We start from the raw sequence: 16,916 nt of genomic DNA, 5'->3' as shown, positions 1-16,916 counted from the left end.
GCTGGGATGAAATGTTAGCCGAAGGGTTGTACGAGTCACCTTCCGATGCCCTTGAGCTACAGGCGGCCTGACATCATCCAAGCAAAGGGTGCAGTGTGGTTATACCTCACACCCGCACACCAGAGACCCTAAAGACCTCTGACTCCATATGTTGTACTTTTTCGGGAGGAAGAAAGCTCAACTATCGCCATATATCTAGATGACTGGCAGACGAGTAAAATAACTGCAGGACTGAACACCACACCAACGTCATACATGTCTCCCAAGACTTCATTATAGCTCGCATTAGTTACTGAAAGTGACACTTCATATCCTGACCGGTAGCTTTTTAAATTATGTTGTCACCATGGCTCTAAATTAACACCTGCCAACCGGCCAAATTTGCTGGTGAATATTCAGTTTGGCTAGTAGAAAATACCAACTTACTAGTACTTTGACTGGTAGTATGTGTGTGTGTGTGGCTAGGATTTAACATCTACTAGCCAAATTGGGTATGCCTATAGCCAAATTGGCTAGTGGTGAAAAAAGCTAATTCATAGCCCTGGCTGTCTCTTCTCATGAGTCTAACTGCTGTCTGGGTTAACCGGCCCAGAAATGTGTTGCTTCCAGGTCAGTGAGTAGATATATCAAGCTCGCTACTCATACGGGCACTACTAGGCTGTTTTGACAAGTGACGGTTATTTTCATATGCAACCCTTCGGGGCAACCACCGCAGACATTCTGCACATCTGGGTCAAATGCATGTTCGCATAACCACGAAGAGGAAAAAAAAAGATTGTGAACTTGCACATAGAGAAAATGTAAACTATATTGGTGACATAATATAGAATTCAATATCCCGATGTACAATAACATAAAATAACATAACAGCAGTACATAACAGCAATAATATTCAAATTGATTTCAAATTCCATCTCAACTGTGTAAAATGTCCTCCAGCTAAAGCTGGCAACCAAACTTGCCAATAATCTTAGCTACACCTGCTACTGTTGTTTTAATTTTGTTTGCTTACATCACCCTTCTAATCTGTGCAGGATCTCAAAGTAGCACTTTTTCTGTCTTCCATGACAAGACACCTAACAATCTTCTTCGTCTTCAACATTTACAAACTGCTGTAATTGCGAGCTCATAAGACCAGGGACACAGCACAACAAAACTCAGGAGTGTGTGTTGCCAAGTTTCCACATGACTTTTATGTTTTGTGTATCTCCATCCAGGGCGCGCGCACACACACACACACACACACACACAAATACCTCTTAATGTATGTCCTCCACAAGTCTTCTGTTGTCCAGTCTTGCACTTTAAATGTCTGTATGAGCACTGTCTATGTCCATACTGTCTTAAGTCCATGTATAAGTACTGTCTATGTCTATACTGTCTATGTCCTTACCTTAATTAGTCTATGTCTGTATGGGAAAGCAAGAAATGTAATTTCAAATTCTTTGTATGACCAGTGCATGTAAAGAAATTGACAATAAAAACCTACTTGACACACACACACACACACACACACACACACACACACACACACACACACACACACACACACACACACACACACACACACACACACACACACACACACACACACACACACCTCTACTGCACTGTATACTGCACTGGCTCTGCAGTAACAGCTGCTGTTTTTATTACCTGGATGATGGAAGGGGAACACACAGGAGAGATTAGCTAAATCAAAAACCCAGATACCCTCACAGACCGCGCGCACACACACACACACACACACACACACACACACACACACACACACACACACACACACACACACAAACACACGCACACACACACACACACAGGCACAGAGAGAGCGAGAGAGAGAGAGAGAGAGAGAGAGAGAGAGAGAGAGAGAGAGAGAGAGAGAGAGAGACAAACACAAACACAAACGCAAACACAGACGCATAGAAACAGAAACACACATACACACACACGCACACACACCGGCTAAGCCAAGGGGAGACTCCCGTCCCGCATCCTCCAGAAGATCCCTGTGCAGCAAGGCATGATCCGACCAGATCTGTCTCTTTGCAGTTTGCACACGTCATTGCACCGAGCTCCAGTGTGTGTGTGTGTGTGTGTGTGTGTGTGTGTGTGTGTGTGTGTGTGTTGTGAGCGGTGCTGATCACAGTCTTCTGAGAGTCTGCAGCCCTTTAATTTTCAGAGCCCCCCCGACACACACACACACACACACACACACACACACACACACACACACACACACACACACACACACACACACACACACACACACACACACACACACACCACCACCACCACACACCCCTGCGCCCTGTTCCTCCCTGATAGCACTGAAGTCACACACTCTGCCCTCCAGCCATACTTTTCCCCACACTGGAGACGAGCAAATGCAGGCGTGCACCATGTGACAAAAAAACTGTGTGTGTGTGTGTGTGTGTGTGTGTGTGTGTGTGTGTGTGTGTGTGTGTGTGTGTGTGTGTGTGTGTGTGTGTGTGTGTGTGTGTGTGTGTGTGTGTGTGTGTGTGTGCGCGCGTGCGCATGTTGTACCGTCACAAAAAGGAATTCAGAAACAACAGGGAAGAATTTGGAGTCGAAACGACGAAGACCGACTGAGGGAAATATTCGCATAATTGGAATAGACAGATTACGGTACACCACCTTGGTTTTGGTTTCCGAGACCTTGTTATTGTCTAGTCTAGATTTGCAACAAGGGACAACAACAGACAGCACTTGGGAGCGAAAAGAAAAGAATGAAAGAAAAGAGAGAAGAGAGAGAAAAATACTGCAAACAAACAGGAGTGCACGGTGTGTGGTTATCCACACGGCTCCTCTGCCTTCTCATCACAAGCGCGGTGGCGTTAACACATCACTCAGTGCTGTTGGCAAGCAACTATTCCAGGAATGACCACCACACACTCGTAAAGAAGCGGCAACTCAGATAACTTAAAACACAATAGCTATTAGCAGGGAAGTCGACAGGGTGGGGCTAACGGGTTCAGTTGTTCCGGGCCCAGGGAGAGAGTGAGGTTCCAGAAATGTGTCTCCAGTGCATTGTATGTATGGCTCTACTTTTTTTTCACCACCAACCAAAATGGTTAGATGCTGCTCTTGCTAACCAAACACACACTTACCATCAGTCAGAGTCTAGTAAGCTAGTAAGTTTTATTTATTCTACCAGCCAAACTGAATTTTCACCAGCTTTTGGCTAGTTGTCAGGTGTTAATTTAGAGACCTGATTGTATGTATTGGTTGTGGATGGGGGGCTTCTAGGTTGCTTTGTCCCAGGCCTGACCAAAGCGGTCAGCGGCCCTGGCTATAAGGTAGAGACGGAGACAGGCGTGCTGGGTTGTTGGGGTTGTGGGGGAGGTGTAGATGGGGGGGGGGGGGTAACCATGTTCAAACAATGCAGGTTCCCACTTGTCACAATAGCTGATCCCCACAGGTGGCTGTAGGGAGTTTGCTCCTATAATGGGGTATGGGTATTAGCAGTGAGTAGGTGCAAACGGGGATGTTGTTTACACGAATAAAGAAGTGATATAGTTCGTTTGAAAACAGGAAACACACTCGCAGATCACTTGCCTGCCATGCACGGTTGGTTCCCATAGCAACCAGAGTCAAAACGAACAAACTAACTCAGATGAACTTCCTTTTTGCCCGACACAGAAACCTTCAATCCCCTTCCCTTCTCGTCGACTTATTTCTGTCTTGCTCATCTTTAAGGAACTGATCTGGCTAAGAGCATTTTTGGCCTTGTGCATGCTACTTGTCTGTGATCGTAGCCTACAAGCTTAAGAGTATTACCACTCGTCCCAAGAAGAGAATCACAAGCAAAGCTTTGTGGTTGTGATTATTGCGCTGTCTAATTAGATGAAGATTATGGGGAGAGGGGCAAACCTAGTGCATGTTGCAATTAAATACAAACTAGACGATGCTTCTGTGAAAGAAGCCATTGTGCCAAAAAAAAAAAATCAAAGCTGGAAAATCGTAAGCCTAATGTTTGCTGACAACAAAGATTTGTTTTTGCAGCATCATCTGTATTTGAACAGAAGTTTCTGTTTTGGGACGCCATGCTCACTCACTCAAAGCCGGGAGTTCTGTTGCCGTGGTTCTCACCCCCTCTCTACCACCACCACCACTTGATCATTATGGGATACACACAGCTGAGGCCAGGGGTTCCAACCTCCTGCCCCGCTAAGCCATGGACGCCGGGGACCATTTCCATAACTATGGAAACCACCAGATGATCAAATTCGACAGACAGGCAGCCCCCCACCCCCACCCCCGTCCCAAACACACACACACACCACCTCACCCCCCAACCCCAATCCGCCCTCAGCCCATTCACACCACCAGCACAAGCCTGGGACATACCAAATGGATTCCACCCCCCATCCCCATCCCCTAACCCCCCATCTCCCCCCTCCTCCTCCTCTTTTCCCTTGCCTTCTAAAGTCCTTCAACGCCCCCCCCCCCCCTCTTCTCTCCCACCAGGACATGCTTTGGGGAATCTCCTTGACTTTGACCACCTCGCTTATTTGCAATTCATCATCTCCCTTTCACGGCTCCACAATGGCCCCCACACTCTTGGCACATTGGCATTACAATGACACGCTCGCACACGCACACACAAACACCATCTCACACACAAAAGTCACAGGCAAGCACACACAAAAAACACAGTCTCACACACGTCACACACACAGGCACGTACACATTCAGTTTCACACACAAAGTCACAAACACACACACACACACAAACAAAGTCTGTCACACAAAGTCACATGCACACACACACTCACACAAACACAGGCTCTATTTGTATTGTCTTACACTGTCTGCGAGTATGACTCTTGCAGCATTTGCATCTATCCTTATGTGACTGCAAATTACAATAACACACTGAGAAAAAGCCCTTATTGAATCACTGCCTTGCTAAACCTCCACACACACACACAGACACACACACCTCAGTGTATTACCACAGAGTAGTCACAAAGTTTCACAGAAAGCAGAAAAGACAGATACAATAGCTGAATAGTTTGCACTGAGACAGATTTTTTTTACCACAAAAACGACCACAGTTTCCTTGAAAAAAGAGAGGGAAAACACCCTTTTATCTCGTCTCTTAACACCTCTTTGGACTCGGGAGAATGAGGGGTTGTGAAGCCAAGGGGACCATTTGTTTGAGACACTATACTGGCTCACTGACACAGCAAAAGGAGAGAGCAAGAGGCTACCGCAGTATGAAAGAGAACGATACACACAGCTGACACAAACCATAGACAGGACAGAGAAGAAGAAGAAGAAGAAGAAGAAGAAGAAGAAGAAGAAGAAGAAGAAGAAGAAGAAGAAGAAGAAGAAGAAGAAGAAGAAGAAAATGACTAAGATCTTACCTTTGTAACGTTTGCTCAGTGGTGCTTCCTTCCCAGAGCTATAAGAGATATCCACATGTGGGTCCAAAAGTATGGAGAATCTGTATCCTCATGCTGGTGTGTCCATGCATGCGCTGAGCAGATCAGATCAGAGCAGAGCAGCCGAGACGAGCGCAGGTCCTCTCCCTCACACTACTCCACTGCACACTGGCTGAGCCGCGTCCAGGCACGGAGGATGAGTTCAGGAACTGAGGGAAGAGAGGGGTGTGTGCTTGTTAGTGATCTCTCTCTCTCTCCTTCTCTCGCTCGCTCTCCCTCCAGCCCACTCCTTCAGCTGGTCTCTGTCACCCCTCTTCTTTTCTTTTACCGCATGCAACCATACATACTTTCTTCAATGTGTAATTCCACCTCTTTTGAAGAATATTCATGAAAATAGTAAAATACCATAAACTAATACAAGTGGTTTCCAGCAGGCATGTGTATGTGTGTGTGTGTGTGTGTGCCTTCCTCTGCTGCAGACAGACCTCCAGCTCATCTGCAATTTAATTGCCTCCTCAACAGTCCAACCAGTGGGAGGGAGAACAAAAACACCTCCCAGTTACCCCTCCCCGTTTACACACCTTTGAAGAGGAGCCCAGCCCCCTGCCTGTCTCACGCATGCACGCACGCACGCACGCTCTCACACACACACACACACACACACACACACACACACACACACACACACACACACACACACACACACACACACACACACACACACACACACACACACACACACAGGGAAGGTGACAGTGGGGGACACAGGTGTCTGTTGTCCCGGGCCCAGGGAGAAAGGGGCCCCAGAAATGGGTTCTCATTACACTGTATGTATTGGGTGTGGGGGGGACATTCAGATGACTTTGTCCTGGGCCCAGGACAAAGCTGTCAGCGGCCCTGCGCGTACACACACACACGGCTTGTAAATCTGATATTGGCTGTTACCAACTCTCTCCATTGATTCAAACCAAAACAAGCAAACAGGGCACTAATAGCTTAGGGGTCTATATTTGGTTATCTGTCATCTCCTTTCCCCTCATAAATTCAGGCTCTGCAGACACAGCCAACTAGGATAGCCTATGCAGGTCAAATGTGCCTCTGAAAAATAACACCGATTAAAACAGCGAGGACATTCACTAAAATAGAGCTGCTGTTTTTTGTGTTTAAAGAGGGATGTAACCTATTAGCAGTTCCACGCAAAAAAACACTAAAATAGGAACTGTGAATGGAGATGAGGCTCAAGTATTGTTGTCATAGCACCGGTGATGTCGGCAGAGACCTACGTCAATGATGACAGCCCTATTCATTTTGAGAGACGCGCAAAAAAGAAGAGAGAGAGAGAGACAGAGAGACAGGGAGACTGGGAGAGAGAGAGAGAGAGGCGGAGGGGCGTGCACCACGCACCGCGTCTACTTTGCTGTGCTGTGCTGTGTTATCTGCTTGCCTCGATTCCGTCGCTTCGCTCCGCGCTCTGATCATGTGTTCCGCGTAGGCAGCTTTGCATACATACCAATGCTTGAAAACGCCCCGAGGCTGGCGGAGTACTATTGGACTCTCCCCGATAACCAGGCAGGCAGCGATGTCTGAAACGAATAACTGAAGGAGAAAAAGCCAGCGTTCCACACTCCACGTCTAGACTTCATGATTAAGGCAGCCCAAAAATAAGACCATCGGTATGGCGGTCGGTCGCACTGGCTGCATCGCCGACAGGCTGCATCACTTGCGCAAGGTTGTGACCCGAGACGCTGCTGTTGTTTTTAACTCTATTGTGACTGCGTGTTTGGCATAATAATAGAATTATGTGAGACTGCGCGGAGAGAATGAAATTGGCTAAACTTCATTGAGTAGCCTGGCTGTCTGGGGATGGTAAACAAATGCAGTGCATTACGCAACAAGTTTAATTAAATTAGCCTATTATTGTTGGGGTGCAAAAGTTGACCTACTGTACTTCCGTTCACAGCCCCCCGAGCATGTGAATCTTGTAGGTCTTTGCAAGCGATGGGAAATGGGGGAAGTTGCATTTTAAACTGAACAGTGTGGGCTATAAATTCTGGTAAGTGGCTACGATGACGACCGAGTGTCTCTCCAAGAACCGCAAATTGTTCCGTAAAGACACTCGACTGCGCTGCATTATATCAATTATCATCTCCTGGATGATATACTGCGAATGGGGTAAAAGAAAACCACACTATAGACCGCAAACTGCACATTCAGTGTGTTAGCATATTAACACTTAACAAAAGTGCATTGCTGTGAATATTGCCACTCTCCCCCAGCATGGAAGAGCAGGGCCATTTAGTAAATTTTACACTTCTCAAGTCATTGGTGGTGGTGACAGACATAACATTGTACAAAGTAGACAACTGCCTTCACAATTGACTCCTATGGGGTCTCAGTATTTCCTAAGTATAATAGGAAACTTGTGTTAGAAAAAGTATAAAGCAACAACATATGACACGATCTCAACATGAGAGTAATGATACAGTTTTCACAAAAGGGATATTTGGCTTTCCGTAAACTATTTGAGAAAGTGAAATAAATGTTGAAATAACAGTTAGTGTGAAGTATGAGCTACTGTACCTCTGTTCTTCAACATGAGGTTGAGGAGGTGGTTTATGCAAGGCTATTTTTAGGTTCATCCAGATTCCATCTGAAATATCCCTAACTTTTTTGAAGCGCTTTTATTACATTACATTGAGTAGATACTTTTATCCAAAGCGACTTAAAAAGAAGGCATTCAAGTAAGTACAGAATGTGGGGTCAAAACGGAGGACAACAGTATACAAGTACCTCAAACATTTAGTGCGTGATCTGAAAACATAAAATATGGGTCAGGTTGAGACACTCCCTCTCCCGAAGAGGTGTACCCCATGACCACTACACTACCCCACTATTGAATCAACAGAAAATCAAAAGACCTATGACAAGATGTTCACACCCACCACAGTGTCTCAGCAATTTCAATGCCCAAGACGTGCCCCCCCCCATCCCCCAAACTCCATCCACCACCCTCCAGCTAACCCAATGCCCATGACATGACATGTCTCCAGCCTCCCCTCCCACACACACACACACACACACACTCCCTCCAACCCCACAACAGCAAACCCAATGCCCATGACATCCCTCCATTCCTCCACCCCACCACTCCCTCCAACTCCCATCATTAAGTCAACATCAATCGACCCAGGACATTGCTCCTCAAATGACCCACCACTCCCCCTTCCAGCAGCATCACTGTGTCAACAGCAAACCCAGTGCCCTCGGCACTACACCACAGCTGCTCAGACGGCTACAGTTCAATAATCAATTGTTGTTGCTGTGGCATTTTCCCATCAGCGCCCGCCTGCCCACCCGCCTGCTGGCCCGACTGGTCCTGGAGGTCAGAGCCAAGACGGAGAGTAAACAGACCCACTCATGGAATGCAGGCAAGCCCTGCATGTTACACACGCACGCGCCGCGCACACACGCACACCCGCACACCCGCACATACACAGGCGGACTTTTCATTAGGCAAACCTAGGCAATTGCCTAGCGCCCCGACCAAATCTGTCCTCCGTTAGGGTCATTTCACGTGAAATCAGACACTTTGGGACCCGACCGACCCGGATTTCAATCATACTTGGTGTGCCTTTTTAGTAGCAAGGTAGCACCCCAGAATTGCATTGGTTTGAATCTGACATGAATATTAAGGGAGAAACAGATTAGCGAAGGTTTACAAATGAGGGCAGGACACTATTCAGCCTTGATTATATCAGTCAGTGTTAGTCACAAAAATATGTCTGTGGTGCTGTTTGAAAGCTTTTTTCTGGCTCTACATATTACACAATCAGCTTGGAATACAACAACCCTCAGAATATGAATTAGGATAAATTTAAACATTTTAAATTGAATATCTAAAAAACGTATATTTAAAATGGTCGGTTTCTTGTCTAAACATAGCCTGTAAAGTCATAAACAACACCTGAAAATGGGGTGTTTGGTTCTTTATTCATTTAAGAGATAATGGGACATAAAGGTTGAAATGAGTTGTAATGAAGTAGTAATAGAGTAGTGTCAGGGACAGGACTGGACTGGCCATCTGGCATAATGGGCATTTTCCCGGCTGGCCCTGCACCCTCGTCGGTCCCTATTCCAGGCACTCAAAAACTACACAGCTTCTGCCCATTGTCGATGGACACAATGGAAGCTAGACCATTTTCAGCATTCAGAGAAGGCAGGGTTGAAAGAATAAGCTCAGTAAAGGAATTTTACATATATGATGGCAACTATTGGCTAGCATGTGTTGAGGAATGTATGACAATGCACTGGAGAGGTGAAACTGAACTTCCTGCATCCTCATGGACCATCTCCATCCTTCACATATGAAAGCCCATTGGGAAACTCCAACTCCCATTGTCATTGTGACACAGCACACAAGTGAACACTGCACACAACGAAATTGCATTTATGCCTCACCCGTGCAAGGGGGCAGCCCTCAGTGGCGCCCCATGGGGAGCAGTGCGGTGGGACGGTACCATGCTCAGGGTACCTCAGTCATGGAGGAGGATGGGGGAGAGCACTGGTTGATTACTCCCCCCACCAACCTGGCGGGTCGGGAGTCGAACCGGCAACCTCTGGGATGCAAGTCTGACGCCCTAACCGCTCACCCATGACATTCCGATAGACATGCTGTCATGTGATATTACTATGGCATTATCATTTCATTACGAGGTGATTTGTATGATGCCATATTTTTGAGTCCCATGATCTCTGAAATGAATAAACCAGCATTTCAGGTGTTGTTCATGACATTGCAGGCTATGTTTAGACAAGAAACCGGCCATTTTACGTTTTTTAGATATTCAATTAAAAAATTTTCAATTTGTCATAATTCATATTCTAAGGGTTGTTGTATTCCAAGCTGATTGTGTAATTTGTAGACCCAGAAAAGAGCTTTCAAACAACACCACAGACAGCTTTTTGTGACTAACACTGACTGATATAATCAAGGCTGAATGTATAGTGTCCTACCCTCACATGTGAACCTTTCCTAGTCTGTTTCTCCCTTAATATTCATGTCAGATTCAAACCAATGCAGTTCTGGGGTGCTACCTTGCTACTAAAAAGGCACACCAAGTATGATTGAAATCCGTGTCGGTCGGGTCCCAAAGTGTCTGATTTCACGTGAAATGACCCATAAGAGCCAAAAGGGTCATACCACTTGCGGTAAAATGCACAAAAAATAGGCTATATGTCAATGTGTCACTAATGTTAGAATTTTATGTTTATATAATGACTTTTGGGGGCCATGTTTATTTTAGCCTAGGGCCCCAAAATGACTAGATCCGCCACTGCAGACACACACACACACACACACACACACACACACACACACACACACACACACACACACACACACACACACACACACACAGAAGCGATGGCAAGCAGCACACATAAGTGACACTGTTCTGCAAAAAGTGCCATCCTTTGCATTCCTCGACCTTAAGCACTGTGACCCCCATGTTGTAACAACTTTTTTGATATGTTGTAAGAACTGTGCCACACAAATACAGATAGGCTATTATTACTGCTACTTTTAATATTTAGACACTATTAGTATGTTTGTCTGTGTGCTTGCCTGTAGTGTTCTAGGTCGCCTGCAGGGGCCGGGGTGGAAAACACGTAGCACGCACATCTAGCATTGGTAAGAGGACCAGGTTGCCATCTCATTGCTCTTGTTGCTGGGATTATTACTATACACATGCCTTAAGCCTCCTTCCCTTGCACTGCTACTCCAAGTTGCCCATCTCATCTCCTTCTTTGTTTGCCTTGCCTTGGTGGGTCTTGGGAGAAATCCCTGTGCACGCTAAATGCAATAAAGCCATCACCAGCTGGGCAGAGGGATGCATAATACATTTAATGGCGTGCCAGTGGAGAGAGAGACAGAGAGAAAGGCAGGAGAGCCTGTGACTGCGTGGGCCCTTTTAGTCAGCGCTAGCCCGTGTCCCTTTTATTAAATTCAACAGTCAGGACACGCCAGTCCAGCAGCTGCTGGCATGCAAGCATGCAGGAGTGTGTGTGTGTGTGTGTGTGTGTGTGTGTGTGTGTGTGTGTGTGTGTGTGTGTGTGTGTGTGTGTGTGTGTGTGTGTGTGTGTGTGTGTGTGTGTGCATGCGTGGATGTGTGTGTGTGTAAGAGAGAGAGAGTGTGTGTAGAGAGAGTGTATGTTTGAGAAGTCTGATGGAACAGTGTACAATCTCTTCAACCGAACCTGCTCAAACTTTCACCACTAATAACATCAGTCACTTGGTATGGCACAGTGTAGTGGCACAGTATAATGGTTTTTACACACACACACACACACACACACACACACACACACACACACACACACACACACACACACACACACACACACACACACACACACACACACACACACACACAAACACACGCATACACGCACGCAGGCATGCACGCACACACACGCAATAGTGACAGGGTGAGGTGCCCATTACAGATCATCTCACCTGCTTGTCTACCTGAATTAGTGTGGTGTGGGAGGGCCAAGGGGTTGGAAATAAAATGTCTTTCAAAGTCACAAAGTGAAAATGGAAAATGGCTGACTGGAAGAGTGTGTGTGTGTGTGTGTGTGTGTGTGTGTGTGTGTGTGTGTGTGTGTGTGTGTGTGTGTGTGTGTGTGTGTGTGTGTGTGTGTGTGTGTGTGTGTGTGTGTGTGTGTGTGTGTGTGTGTGTGTGTGGAGGCACCATATGTATTGCATGTCGCCTTTAACTTGCACATGTAAAAAGTAAAAGTAAATTTGTGGCATAAGTACAACACTAGCACATGGCAGTAAATATGTTACACCATGTACTCCATTGTATCTAATGATAGGCCTATACATAGTGTTACATGTGTTGTTACTGAAAAACACTAAAATCTAACAAAGACCCACCACAAACTTGATTCAACCAGTGCAGAGTTAGCTTTTTAAGTACACAGTAAGTCAGTACACAGGTCTACTGGTTACTCAGGTAAATTACTTTTGTTGGACGGAAACTGTGTTTCTGGTTTTAACTTTTACTTTTGACACTTCTGCTACCCGATAATAACTGGAAAACAACCTCAATTGGACATGCCGCCTGGACATGCTCTTGTGCAAACTGTTAGTGGTGACGCTTGAACAAAATTGTTTTCACCCGAAACGTAATGGGAAAATAGTGGAAGCAGAGAAATCCTGTTTGAAGCGAACTTTTTTCATCTTTTATCTTGTTATTTGGTTGTCCTGCTCCCAGGTCAGACGTTTTGGATGTACAGCTAATATACTCCTTCAAACCTGAAGTGGCACCATTCCCCTGTTTTTGCTGGTAGCTAGCACTGCCCTTTTGCATTATGAAATTACAAATTGGCCATGTGGACATGTTTTTTGGAGATCAGCTGATTGTGCGTGACATTATGGCGTTGTACGTAACATCATGATGTCATCTAGCGACTTTTCAGAGAGCCAATAGTGACTTTTGGTATATATATATTTGGCAACACTGACTTGAAGTAGCACCCTTCCCCTGTTTTCGCTGGAGTCTTGTTGACATGTTCCACCTGTCCAGCTGAGCTACAAAGCGCTACAGTTGTTGGGCCCTCATGAGGTTAAGGCAGTGGTTTCCTTTATTTTATGTATCTCTGTAGGGCACTGCCACACAGAGTAGACTTTGGTTGTGAAATGGGTGCAGTTAGTGTAGCGTGACCCATGTAAGGGGGCCCTTGGCTGGAATATACCGGAATATGGGGGCCATGTCATGGTGAAGTGTAGGAACCCCTGGGGGTTAGGGTGAAGGTTTGGCTGGTTAGGGCGATGGTAACAGCCTATCCACAGCTCATTTCAATGGAGAAGCTCATATTGGCAGAACACTGGCAAACATAATCTGATCCTACTGTACCTGAGCTGGATGTGTTTACAATAGCTTGCCGCGCTCCCATGAACATATGGCAAATACAGCACCCTCTCCTCTCCTCTCCCTTTCTCTCCTTTCTCTCCTTTCTCTCTCTCTCTCTCTCTCTCTCTCTCTCTCTCTCTCTCTCTCTCTCTCTCTCTCTCTCTCTCTCTCTCTCTCTCTCCTACGCTACTCTACTCATCCCCTGTCCTCTTGTCTTCTCTTCATATCACAGCACAAAAGAGCACGGGGGAATAATGGAAGGCTCCGGTTCCCTGGCTTTTGTGCATGGAGATGCAGAAGTGTGTGTGTGTGTGTGTGTGTGTGTGTGTGTGTGTGTGTGTGTGTGTGTGTGTGTGTGTGTGTGTGTGTGTGTGTGTGTGTGTGTGTGTGTGTGTGTGTGCAGGCATGGCATGGGGAGATGAAAGCTTATAGTCGTGGCCAGAGATCATTAGGAGAGAGCTACACCAATCTCTCTCTCTCTCCTTCTCTCCCACCTCCCTCCTCTCTCTCTCTCTCTCTCCTTCTCTCCCACCTCCCTCCTCTCTCTCCCTCTCTTCTTATTTCTTCCTATATGGTTTAGTCTCTCGCTCTCCATTTCTCTCTCTCTCTCTCTCTCTCTCTCTCTCTCTCTCTCTCTCTCTCTCTCTCTCTCTCTCTCTCTCTCTCTCTCTCTCTCTCTCTCTCTCTCTCTCTCTCCTCCAAAGTCGTCTCTACATCAAACGACCTGTGCAGGCTGTCTACCAAGTGAAAGGCAGAGTGAAGTGTCCACATGAAAGAGGAGGGAGGGGATCTTGTTAGTCTGCTGCTGCTATTGCTGCACTGGCTACTACACAAGCAGATGCTTCACATTCAAGGAGGATAACACATATGTATATAAACACACACTCACACAGACATGGACACACATGCACTCACGTGCGCACACGCACACATACAGTGCATACACACACATATAGACATGCATGCAGACACGCACGCAGACATGCGCATGCACACACACACACACACACACACACACACACACACACACACACACACACACACACACACACACACACACACACACACACACACACACACACACACACACACACACACACACACACACACACACACACACACACACACACACACAGACAAAGAGAATATGTGCAGTAATATTGGGCAATACTACTATGACAGAAGCGATTCTCTTTGAAACTCACTCTTTTGTGATCAAATATTTATAGCACCCTTCATGTGTGTATGGTTACATGTTAGTCCGCAAGAGACCCTTTTCTACCAAATACACTATACTATAGCATGTGTGCAGTGTTCAGAACCACTACCCTTGTATGGTTAATTTCATACAGAGGGATTGATTTGATGTATTGAGAAACATTTTTTTTCCTGGAGATGTACTAGATCTGATTAAGTTTAAAAGGTTTGGATGTAGACAAATAATAATCAGGATACAAACCCTATATGCTGTGCAATTCAAATGTACCACGATCAACACCATTCGTCAATACTTCCTCTGTTCACTGAATAGTACAATTCTGAAAACTATGTCAATTAACACTTTTCGTCATGACGAGACATAAGTTCTGTTTTGTTTAATAATGTCATGACATGGTGGTGTTGTTGGTTAGAATGCCAGCCGGTGATGCCAAACACAAGCAGCTGTGCCAATGGTGCCGTGCCGGACTATGCATATCATATTATGGCTTGTCAGGCTGCCGGCAAGTCCTGGTAATATGCCTTATTTCCTACTGCAGTAAGCGTTTGGCTGTGCCATGCTCAGCATATCAATTCTACCTCTAAGAGACCGTCTTTAGATTTAATACCTGGGCATGTTAATTCATTAAGCCAGGCTTGTCCTAGTACTACACGTTACATGCTAAGGGTCTGGGTTTGGCATACTTAGCATAGTAACAGCTTCTTCTCAGCTTCTACATAGGCATGTTAATTCATTAAGCAGCTAACAAGGTCTTCCCTGGCTGTTTTCTGCTGACAGAGCCTTCTCATCTCCCACATGGCTTGCCCAAGGCCGCGAGCACTACTCCAGATAGCCTAAATGTATTTAAATCAAGGTGCTCCCTCCCCAGACACACTGAACTTAACTCAAGATTCAACAAGGTCAAGCACCTTAGTCATAAAGGTACAGTATGTATTTTTGTAGTTTACTTCAAGAATGTATGCTACCCAGAGGCGATTCTAGGTCCAGGTGAGGCCACAAGCGAAAATGCAAAAGAATGAACATTTGCACCAGAATCACCACTTCTGTAGTAAAATATGGGCTGTTATTCACTATCTAGGGGCTTGGGGGCTCCAAGTGTCTGCCTGCCTTGCCTGTTGGCAAGATGCGCCTCTGATGCTACCCATTCACAAGTAATAAACTAATATGTACTGGTCTGACCAAAGTAGATTAAGGTTTTCATCCAAAGGTGGTAATTCAAAATGGTGACAATCCACCTTTTTATGTATGAAATGTGTAATTCACAGAGTCATGTATAATTGATGGTGGTGGTAAATATAGAGGAAAATGATAACATTTGTGAATAAGCAGCATACATTCTGGAAATAAACTACTAAAAAAAGTCACATACTCTATGTCTGTCCAAACATGTAGGCAATAAAACACAGATTTAGAGGTTATGGAAAGGCATTTTGATCTATGAGTCACTTTGTTTTTTATTTTTATTCCTGTGGTTCCGTTGTGAAGATCTCTATTTTGATTGTGGCTCTCAGCATGGTGAAAGATCACACATACTCACCACACACACATGCGCACATACACACACACGCACGCACGCACGCAGGCACGCACACATACCGACCCCACACACACACACACACACACACACACACACACACACACACACACACACACACACACACACACACACACACACACACACACACACACACACACACACACACACACTGTAAAATACAGTCTGAGTACTTGAACTAAGACTTTCACAACATGGAATGCACCCTGCTTGATCACTCATCACCCTTAGCATGGCCACACACACACACACACACACACACACACACACACACACACACACACACACACACACACACACACACACACACACACACACACACACACACACACACACACACACACACACACACACACACACACACACACACACACACACACACACACCACAAACCATCTCTATACTGTACTACAGCAAACTTCACTCCTATTTTCCCGCAGCAACTTGGGCAGCACTTAGGCATCTATTATTTATCCTCAACACCAGTCGAGCACTGCCTTGCCAATGCCATATTCACAACTTGCCGCTTTCCACTGACAGCTGAGTCCTAGATCCTGTTAGCTTGCTGCACGCAGCTGCTCTCTGTCGCTCTCTCTTTACCTCTTCATCTCTCTAACTCTCTCTCTCTCTCTCTCTCTCTCTCTCTCACTCTCTCTCTCTCTATCCATCTTTTCACCTCCCTCTATCCCTTGTACTTTCATCCTTTGTTTTTTTCGTATCCCTCTCTTTCCTTCTGAGTCTCTTTTGTCCTGACTTTCCTTTCTCACCACCCTCTCTTCCTCTTATTCTCTCCTTCTCTCTATATTCCTTGT

At 45.7% G+C, this 16,916-nt stretch overlaps 1 protein-coding gene across 3 annotated transcripts in view; it reads right to left on the bottom strand.

The window, feature by feature from the left end:
- tiam1b (TIAM Rac1 associated GEF 1b) overlaps positions 1-16,916 on the bottom strand; it is a 114,174-nt gene that overhangs the window by 88,249 nt on the left and 9,009 nt on the right. For 2 of the 3 annotated variants that reach the window (XM_063204898.1, XM_063204900.1), the window contains exon 2: positions 5,394-5,620. The gene's annotated coding sequence lies outside the window, so the exon portion shown is untranslated. Of the gene's footprint in view, positions 1-5,393; positions 5,763-16,916 lie in introns of those variants that run through there. The other variant, XM_063204899.1, reaches the window with a different exon arrangement.

The sequence above is a fragment of the Engraulis encrasicolus genome, chromosome 8, assembly GCF_034702125.1.
Source record: "Engraulis encrasicolus isolate BLACKSEA-1 chromosome 8, IST_EnEncr_1.0, whole genome shotgun sequence".
In the NCBI taxonomy this organism is placed as follows: Eukaryota; Metazoa; Chordata; class Actinopteri; order Clupeiformes; family Engraulidae; genus Engraulis; species Engraulis encrasicolus.
Note: the sequence above shows the minus strand (reverse complement) of the source record. Positions and strands in the feature narration are given on the sequence as shown.